This window comes from Ruditapes philippinarum, unplaced genomic scaffold (assembly GCF_026571515.1).
Source record: "Ruditapes philippinarum isolate M1 unplaced genomic scaffold, ASM2657151v2 ctg1068_1_1_1_1, whole genome shotgun sequence".
Taxonomy (NCBI): domain Eukaryota; kingdom Metazoa; phylum Mollusca; class Bivalvia; order Venerida; family Veneridae; genus Ruditapes; species Ruditapes philippinarum.
In genome coordinates, this window is record NW_026864182.1 from 602349 (window position 1) to 613234 (window position 10886).

Genomic DNA, 10886 nt, shown 5'->3' on the forward strand with positions numbered 1-10886 from the left:
ATTGTGCATTTAGAAAATTGTTAACATTCTTATTGTACCTTACATACAATCTTAAATAACTTACATTTTAACTCGGACACTCCAATTTGTTAAAATTTTGCAAAACAACAGTGATAGTCGGCCATTTTGTCGAAATCGAAAGTACAAAACATACACCGTACTGTTTCGCTGTTCTGGTCCCCTACGACTACGTTCGCTGAACAATAGACAACAGTAACCAATAAATTGATGGTTACCGTTGTCTACTGTTCCTCGCACGTAGTTGTAGGAAACCAGGAGAGCGGAACAGTACGATGTATGTTTTGTACTTTCGTTTTTGACAAAATGGCCGACCATCAACGGAATTTTGCAAGATTTTAACAAATTGGAGTGTCCGAGTTAAAATGTAAGTTATTTAAGATTGTATGTAAGGTAGATGAAGAATGTTAACAATTTTCTAAATGCACGATGTGTAAAGAGTAGCAAAATAGCTTGTATTGTTACAGAACTCGACATTTTGGTTGTTCCACAGCGTGTCCTAGTAAAGCTCCATAGCGTTACGGCGACTAGGTGACCTTTTCATAGTAATGGTATATAGGAAAAAAAAATCATTTTTTTTTTCTTACACTCAACCCAAAATAGTTATTTTGATGGTTTTTTTTTTTCAATTTTTTTTTTTTTTTTTTTTTCAAAATTTTTTTTTTTAACTTCATTTTTTTTATATGGGCACCAAGACTGGACGAACACCTGTGTGTTTAATATGTGGTATAAAAGAAAGTTTTTTGTCAAATATAATTCCTAAAAACTTAGCTTCATCAACTACTGGAATTTTAGAACCAGATATGTAAAGTTCAGGGTCATTATGGTGTTTCCGCAATCGACAAAAATGAACACATTGAGTTTTTGACTTTGAAAATTTAAAACCATTTTCTATTGCCCACTTTTGGATTTTATCTAAATTTTGTTGAAGTTGTCTTTCAATTGTTCTCATACTTTTCGATCGATAGCAGATAAGAAAATCATCTACATATAGAGAACAATCTATGCCTGGTGTAAGAGCGCTAGCAATATTGTTTATTTTAAGGCCAAAAAGTGTAACAGAAAGTATGCTTCCTTGAGGAACACCTTGTTCTTGTTGGTGATCCTCGGAAAAAGTTGAACCAAAATTCTGGAAACAAAGTGATCCCTCGGAAGCATTAATCACAACAAAATAACATAAGAATTGCAGACTCGCTTTGATTGAGTCTTTACATGAGGGATAATGAATAAGTGCAACATCCCTCACGCCCCCTAGCACCGGCCAAGTCTTACTTTAAAGTGTCTATCGTTTAAATATCCAGAAATGAAAAGAGGAAGTCTGCCTTTAAGTCCAGCATCCTTTAGATCTTTTAGGATACCATATTTCCAAGTAGTATCGTAAGCCTTCTCAAGATCAAAGAAAATTGATACCAGGTGCTGGGGGGCGTGGACGGTAACTTGCACTTTCCAGTGCCGTCCATGAACGGGCTCAATCGGGCCGAGCCTGCAACATTTTCAATTTTGCCGTGTTGGGCTTTCTTTAGGGATTCTGTATTTGTCTATTCTATGATGGATAGTTCGTAAAGCCCTTTGGGACTGAATTGTCTTAATGTTCGTCTTCTGCCTTGCTTCGTCGGGCCCTTGTAGGTGATTTTCTTGTTGCTCTGTCTTCCTTTAGGACATTGAGTACTTTTGTTATGGTCATTGGGTTTACTTTTATATGTTTCTACATGATCATTTTAGTGTTTTACTTATTTAACCTTTTGTAACCATGACAACTGTTAGAATTTCACTTGGCGGGGATTCATTTTATTTACACTGTCTCGTTTATAGGAACATGGTGGGGCTAAGAGCGAGGTTTGGTGCACCATTAACCGGTTTAAACTCCCCAGCAGTCATTATTATGCTGCTGACCGTTCCAAGGCGGCGCCCCACTGTGTTCCTCAGATGTATGTCTTATGTTGTTTCATACTGTTTTGGTGACACTTTTGCTTGTGTCCCTTGTTGTTTTCTCGTCTACGATAAGTATCTTCCCCATTGCCTCTAGTTTTTATTTCTTTGATTACTACCCACCCCCTTCCCCCCGGTCTCCTGTCCCCTTCCTCTTTGTGGGCCTATTTTTATTTTCTTTGAATTCCTAATCAGTTACAAATTAATTATCATTTAATGATTAACCTGTCCGTTCTCTGTCTTTGCCCTGTCCTGTTTTTGTTTGGGGTCCCCCTGGGCTCCTTGCCATTGGTTCTTGTTGCTGGGTCATGTGGGGGTTGCGTTCATTGAACGCCGTCTTTCCTTGTTGATCTTGTTTATCATATTGTATGAGCAGAGATATTTTGGGCCTACTTCAGTTTTAAAATCGACATGATCCGAAAATGATTTCCTGTAATATATGATAAACAAGATCAACAAGGAAAGGCGGCGTTCAATGAACGTAAGTTTCGTGATTGTATCACCAATGAAGAATTGACAACCACGAGAGACAAAAACAAACAATTATATACATGTATAAGTGAACCTGTGACATCAGTATAATGATCTGGAAACAAAGTGATCCCTCGGAAGAATTAATCACAACCAAATTACAAGAGAATTGCAGACTCGGTTTTATTGAGTCTGTACAGGAGGGATAATGAATATGTGCAACATCCCTCACGCCCCCTAGCACCGGCTTGAGCGGTACTCAATTCTCAAATTTTACAAATCTGGTCAACTAGGTAGGTCTTGCAATGCGTTAGATATGTTGGACTCAGTTTGGTTACAGTGCCTCCTGCAACAGAGATCACTCCTATGGTTTTGTTGTTGCAGGGGCACATGCGCTTCTATCTTTTAAATAGAGATATACAAAATCCCTAAAGAAAGCCCAACACGACAAAATTGAAAATGTTGCAGGCTCGGTTTGATTGAGCCTGTTCATGGACGGTAATGGAAAGTGCAAGTTACCGTCCACGCCCCCTAGCACAAGGCTTGCCCTGTCCTTTTTATGTTTGGGGTCCGCCTGGGCTCCTTGCCATTGGTTCTTGTTGCTGGGTCATATGGGGGTTGCGTTCATTGAACGCTGCCTTTCCTTGTTGATCTTGTTTATCATATTTTAAGCAGAATTCAACATTTAACACGAGAATGGTGAAATTTTGAATTTGGAAACATCCGCAGATGTGTTCATACGGCGGTTATCATGGAATAGATAAAAACAGAATCCCTAATGAAAGCCCAACACGGCAAAATTGAAAATGTTGCAGGCTCGGTTTGATTGAGCCTGTTCATGGACGGTACTGGAAAGTGCAAGTTACCGTCCACGCCCCCTAGCACCGGCTTAAGCAGAATTCAACATTTAAATGTGAAATAGTAAACTTTTGAATTTAGAAACATCCGTAGATGTGTTCATACGGCGGTTATCATGGAACCTTCAATGTGACACAGTAGTGCCATTCCATGATAAGCGGCGTATGGTCCCCAAGTAATAAAAAGCGTGTGCCCTAAACGAGAAAACAATGGGCGGAACTAAATAAAATGGAATTTTGAAAGGGGATCAGAGGTTATGAAGCCTGCGTATCACAGATAAGACGTCAAAAGACAAATTTAAAAAGCAGGCAACATATCCTAAGGGTGATTCAACAGTATTCAAGTAGGAATATTGGAACCACCCAACTAGAAATGCCGAAAAGTTGAAACTAATAATACCACAAGCACAACAATAATGTCGTGCTGAACGATCCTCAAGGATCGAAAATATAACATCATTGATTAAATGTACGGGGAGACCGTAAACAGCCGCCACACGGCACAAATAACACGGATGTGATCATAAAATAGATAAAAACAGAATCCCTAAAGAAAGCCCAACACGGCAAAATTGAAAATGTTGCAGGCTCGGTTTGATTGAGCCTGTTCATGGACGGTACTGGAAAGTGCAAGTTACCGTCCACGCCCCCTAGCACCGGCTTAAGCAGAATTCAACATTTAAATGTGAAATAGTAAACTTTTGAATTTAGAAACATCCGTAGATGTGTTCATACGGCGGTTATCATGGAACCTTCAATGTGACACAGTAGTGCCATTCCATGATAAGCGGCGTATGGTCCCCAAGTAATAAAAAGCGTGTGCCCTAAACGAGAAAACAATGGGCGGAACTAAATAAAATGGAATTTTGAAAGGGGATCAGAGGTTATGAAATTCTAGAAACAAAGTGATCCCTCGGAAGCATTAATCACAACAAAATAACATAAGAATTGCAGACTCGGTTTGATTGAGTCTGTACATGAGGGATAATGAATAAGTGCAACATCCCTCACGCCCCCTAGCACCGGCTTGAGCGGAACTCAATTCTCAACACTCTATAGTGTTGGCATCAATGATCCCAAAGGACCAGAAAATATAACAACACTGAAGTGAAGTACGGGGCAACTTTTTACGGCTGCCACACGGCACTTGACACCTGCTGTTGTGAAGCCTGCGTATCACAGATAAGACGTCAAAAGACAAATTTAAAAAGCAGGCAACATATCCTAAGGGTGATTCAACAATATTCAAGTAGGAATATTGGAACCACCCAACTAGAAATGCCGAAAAGTTGAAACTAATAATACCACAAGCACAACAATAATGTCGTGCTGAACGATCCTCAAGGATCGAAAATATAACATCATTGATTAAATGTACGGGGAGACCTTTTACAGCCGCCACACGGCACAAATAACACGGATGTGATCATAAAATAGATAAAAACAGAATCCCTAAAGAAAGCCCAACACGGCAAAATTGAAAATGTTGCAGGCTCGGTTTGATTGAGCCTGTTCATGTCCCCAAGTATGTCCCCAAGTAAAATAATGCTTGAATGTTTCCAGAATATTGTACTTCACAACAGCAGGTGTCAAGTGCTGTGTGGCAGCTGTAAAAAGTTGCCCCGTACTTCACTTCAGTGTTGTTATATTTTCTGGTCCTTCGGGATCATTGATGCCAACACTATAAAGTGTTGAGAATTGAGTACCGCTCAAGCCGGTGCTAGGGGGCGTGAGGGATGTTGCACTTATACATTATCCCTCATGTACAGACTCAATCAAACCGAGTCTGCAATTCTTATGTTATTTTGTTGTAATTAATGCTTCCGAGGGATCACTTTGTTTCCAGAATTTTGAAACGAGAAAACAATGGGTGGAACTAAATAAAATGGAATTTTGAAAGGGGATCTGAGCTTATGAAATAGATGAATACAGAATGGTACTTGAGCGGTACTCAATTCTCAACACTTAATAGTGCTGGTTTCAATGATCCCGAAGGACCAGAAAAATATAACAACACTGAAGTGAAATAGTTAAATACAGAATCCCTAATGAAAGCCCAACACGGCAAAATTGAAAATGTTGCAGGCTCGGTTAGATTGAGCCTGTTCATGGACGGTACTGAAAAGTGCAAGTTACCGTCCACGCCCCCTAGCACCGGCTTAAGCAGAATTCAACATTTAAACGTAAAATAGTAAAATTTTGAATTTAGAAACATCCGCAGATGTGTTCATACGGCGGTTATCATGGAACCTTCAATGTGACATGTAAGTGCCATTCCATGAAAAGCGGCGTATGGTCCTAAAGTAATAAAAAGCGTGTGCCCTAAACGAGAAAACAATGGGCGGAACTAAATAAAATGGAATTTTGAAAGGGGATCAGAGGTTATGAAGCCTGCGTATCACAGATAAGACGTCAAAAGACAAATTTAAAAAGCAGGCAACATATCCTAAGGGTGATTCAACATTATTCAAGTAGGAATATTGGAACCACCCAACTAGAAAATGCCAAAAAGTTGAAACAAAAATACCACAAGCACAACAATAATGTCGTGCTGAACGATCTTCAATGATCGAAAATATAGCATCATTGATTAAATGTACGGGGAGACTTTTTACAGCCGCCACACGGCACAAATAACAAAGTTATTTGAAGTTCGGGCCAATTTAAGTACCGCTGAAGCCTGCATATCACAGATAAGACGTCAAAAGACAAATTTAAAAAGCAGGCAGCATATCCTAAGGGTTTGAAGTTGATATGGGTTTGCTTTTCATTCCAATACACATGTATTTCAACCTCTTCTGCAACCGTTTTATGGATAATTTACTTGGCAATCGTCATAGTAATTTTTTGAAGGAAATGCCATATCAACTTATGTTGATCTTTATTCTTCCTATTTTTTTTTTTTTTTGTTCCCAGATTTTTATACTTCACAACAGCAGGTGTCAAGTGCTGTGTGGCAGCTGTGAGTACCGCTCAAGCCGGTGTTAGGGGGCGTGAGGGATGTTGCACTTATTCATTATCCCTCATGTACAGACACAATCAAACCGAGTCTGCAATTCTTATGTAATGTTGTCGTGATTAATGCTTCCGAGGGATCACTTTGTTTCCAGATTTTTATACTTAACAGCAGCAGGTGTCAAGTGCTGTGTGGCAGCTGTAAAAAGTTGCCCCGAACTTCACTTCAGTGTTGTTAATATATTTTTCTGGTCCTTCGGGATCATTGAAACCAGCACTATTAAGTGTTGAGAATTGAGTACCGCTCAAGCCGGTGCTAGGGGGCGTGAGGGATGTTGCACTTATTCATTATCCCTCATGTACAGACTCCATCAAACCGAGTCTGCAATTCTTATGTAATTTTGTTGTGATTAATGCTTCCGAGGGATCACTTTGTTTCCAGATTTTTGTATTTAAAGATTTGATGTAAGGGACCAAACTCTTGCATTACTGTTGAATTACATAATTTGCCGAAGGGAAACAAATCCGCCGGTCTTGTCTGATACTTTACAAAGGGTGATTTCTCTATTGTTATCTTATGTTTACAACAATTAAATGTGTGGTCAGTATTGTTAGAAATCAAATGATTGGTTTATGGACGGTTGATTTATTGTGAATTGCATTATTGTTATTCTGTTCTATTTTGGTCCAGTCCTTTGATTGTGATATTCGTAAATAAGTATGAGTTTTTATCTAGTCACCTTTCATCTTTTATTCACCATTAATATTTAGCATTGCACTTAGCAGTCACCGGTGTGTTAAAGAAAAGGAGGTGTAATTTGTTAGGTTGGTGCACTCCACTCATCCCTCAGAGAGTAAAATATGATAAACAAGATCAACAAGGAAAGGCGGCGTTCAATGAACGCAACCCTCATATGACCCAGCAACAAGAACAATGACAAGGAGCCCATGCGGACCCCAAACAAAAACAGGACAGGGCAAAGACAGAGCACGGACAGGTTAATCATTAAATGATAAATAATTTGTAACTGATTTGGAATTCAAAGAAAAGAATAATAGACCCACAAAGGGGAAGGAGACCGGGGAAGGGGGGGGGGGTTAATTAAAGAAATAAAAAGTAGAGGCAAAGGGGAAGAGGGTCCTACTAAACACTGCTAAGGACCGCTAAGGACTGCTAAGGAGCCACAAAAGGACTACTAAAGAGGCACAAAGGACCTTAAAATACCTCCTAGGCCATTCTTATATGACATGGTATTATTTTTAGTGAAAAAAAATTATAATTAAAAAAAAAATATGATTTTGTGAAAATTTTATGAGTTGTCGGACCGCTAAGGACTGCTCAGATACACAAAAGACTGCTAGGGAGACACAAAGGACCTTAAAATACCTCCTAGGGCATTCTTATAATACAAGGTAGTATGTTTAGTGACAAAAAATGTATTATTTTAACAAAAAATATCATTTTAGTGATAAAATTCATGTTTTTGAAGAGTTGTCGGACCGCTAAGAACTGCTCAGGTGCACTAACAACTGCTAGGGAGGCACAAAGGACCTTCAAATCCCTCCTAGAACATTCTTATAATATATAGTAGTAAGTTAATAGACAAAAATGTATTATTGTAAGAAAAAAATATGATTTTGGTTTTAGAATTTATGCTTTCAATGAGTTGCCGGACCGCTAAGGACTGCTCAGGTGCGAAAAGGACTGCTAGGGACCTTAAAATATTTCCTAAGGAGGCACAAAGGACCTTAAAATACCTGTAAGGGCATTCTTATAATACATGGTAGTATGTTTAGTGATAAAAAATGTATAATTTTAAGGAAAAATATCATTATAGTGATAAAATTCATGTTTTTGAAGAGTTGTCGGACCGCTAAGGAATGCTCAGGTGCACAACTGCTAGGGAGGCACAAAGGACCTCCAAATCCCTAGAACATTCTTATAATATATGGTAGTAAGTTAATAGACAAAAATGTATTAATGTAAGAAAAAAATATAATTTTCATTTTTGGTGATAGAATTTATGTTTTTGATGAGTTGCAGGACCGCTTAGGACTGCTAGGGAAGTACAAAGAATCTTAAAATACCTCCTAGGGGCACAAAGGACTGCTAGGGAGGCACAAAGGACATTTAAATACCTCCTAGGGCATTCTTATGATATATGGTAGTATGTTTAGTGAGAAAAAATGTATAATTTTAAAAAAAATATAATTTTGGTGATAGAATTTATGCTTTCAATGAGTTGCCGGACCGCTAAGGACTGCTCAGGTGCACTAACAACTGCTAGGGAGGTACAAAGGACCTTAAATTACTTCCTAGATCATTTTTATGTTATATTGTTGTAAGTTAATAGATAAAAAATGTATAATTTTAAGAAAAAATATAATTTTGGTGATAGAATTTATGTTTTCGATGAATTGGAGGACCGCTAAGGACTGCTAGGGAGGTACAAAGAATCTTAAAATACCTCCTCCTAGGGGCACAAAGGACTGCTAGGGAGGCACAAAGGACATTTAAATATCCCCTAGTGCATTTTATAATATATGGTAGTATGTTTAGTGAGAAAAAATGTATAATTTTAAGAAAAATTATAATTTTGGTGATAGAATTTATGTTTTTGATGAGTTGCCAGACCGCTAAGGACTGCTCAGGTACACAAAAGACTATAAGCGAGGCACAAAGGACTTTAAAATCACTCCAGGAACATTCTTATAATATATGGTAGTATGCTTAGTGACAAAAAATGTATTATTTTAAGAAAAAATATAATTTTCATGATAGAATTTATGTTTTTGATGAGTTGCTGGACTGCTAAGGAGAGCTCAGGTGCGCAAAGGACTGCTAGGGAGGCACAAAGGACCTTAAATTACTTTCTAGGGCATTTTTATATTATATTGTAGTAAGTTAATAGATAAAAAAATGTATTATTTTAAGGAAAAATATAAATTTGGTGATAGAATTTATGTTTTCAATGAATTGCAGGACCGCTAAGGATTGATAGGGACTGGGAGGTACAAAGAATCTTAAAATATCTCCTAGGGGCACAAAGGACTGCTAGGGAGACAAAAAGGACATTTAAATATCTCCTAGGGCATTCTTATAATATAATTTATGGTAGTATGTTTAGTGAAAAAAAATGTATAATTTTAAGAAAAAATATAATTTTGGTGATAGAATTTATGTTTTCGATGAGTTGCCAGACCGCTAAGGACTGCTCAGATACACAAAAGACTATGAGCGAGGCACAAAGGACCTTAAATTACTACCTCCTGCATTCTTATAATATATGGTAGTATGTTTAGTGAAAAAAAATGTATAACTTTAAGAAAAAATATAATTTTGGTGATAGAATTTATGTTTTCGATGAGTTGCCAGACCGCTAAGGACTGCTCAGGTACACAAAAGACTATAAGCGAGACACAAAGGACCTTAAATTACTTCCTAGGGCATTCTTATAATATATGGTAGTATATTTAGTGAGAAAAAATGTATAATTTTAAGAAAAAATATAATTGTGGTGATAGAATTTATGCTTTCAATGAGTTGTCGGACCGCTAAGGACTGCTCAGGTGCACTAACAACTGCTAGGGAGGCACAAAGGACCTTACATTACTTCCTAGGGCATTTTTATGTTATAATGTATTAAGTTAATGGATAAAAAATGTATAATTTTAAGAAAAAATATAATTTTGGTGATAGAATTTATGTTTTTGATGAGTTGCCAGACCGCTAAGGACTGCTCAGGTACACAAAAGACTATAAGCGATCAATTTCTCTATTTGTAATAGGGTTTGTAAGCGAAGAGCATGGATCCTGATCAGACTGCGCGGTCGCAAAGCCATTATGTTGGTTTTGTCATGACGCGGCTCATAAGGTGCTTACTTAATATCACAAAGGGAGTTTTACCCAAAATCTCCAAAGCAACCGATATTTTTTTTTTTTACGAAAATTATTTACATAAAATAGATTATATGTTACTCTAACCTTCATCGGACCAACAATTTATCAACATAATACATTGTATTAAAGCTTAAATGAATTTCGGACACACAAATATAGAGGATATTGAATACTAAATTTATTAAAAGAGTTGAGTAAAATCATATTATGCGAGCCTCTGGCGAGCATAATACTGTTTTATTCAACGAGTTCAATAAATTTAGAATTGAATCTACACAAATATAATATTCTATTTATCACATATACAAAATAAGAACAGTGAACTGTTAAAATGAGTAATTCTACAATGACGCGCCCATAGTGTAATGCTATGTTTATATATAGCGGAAATGACATCATGTCAAAGTGTGATTACACTAGTGTAATATCCTTTTTATTAAATGGCTTAATAACACTCCCGCGCCGGGGTTTATGTGATAAAAATATATATATATAAATAATTTTTTTTAAAGAACTGAAGTGGACAGATGTAACAGAAATGAGCAAATGATTCTTTTTACAATAACACTAAACTTTTCTTGTTCTTATGTTGTATAATATGGAAGTAGTTAGCTTTGCAACTGTACATAGAAATATTTCACACTAAAATTAAATAGAATAATCATAACAGAATAATCTTATCAGGCTATAGATTCACAGAAAACTATTAAAGTAGGATATATAGAATGTTGAAATGACATTGTGGTTAAAATTAA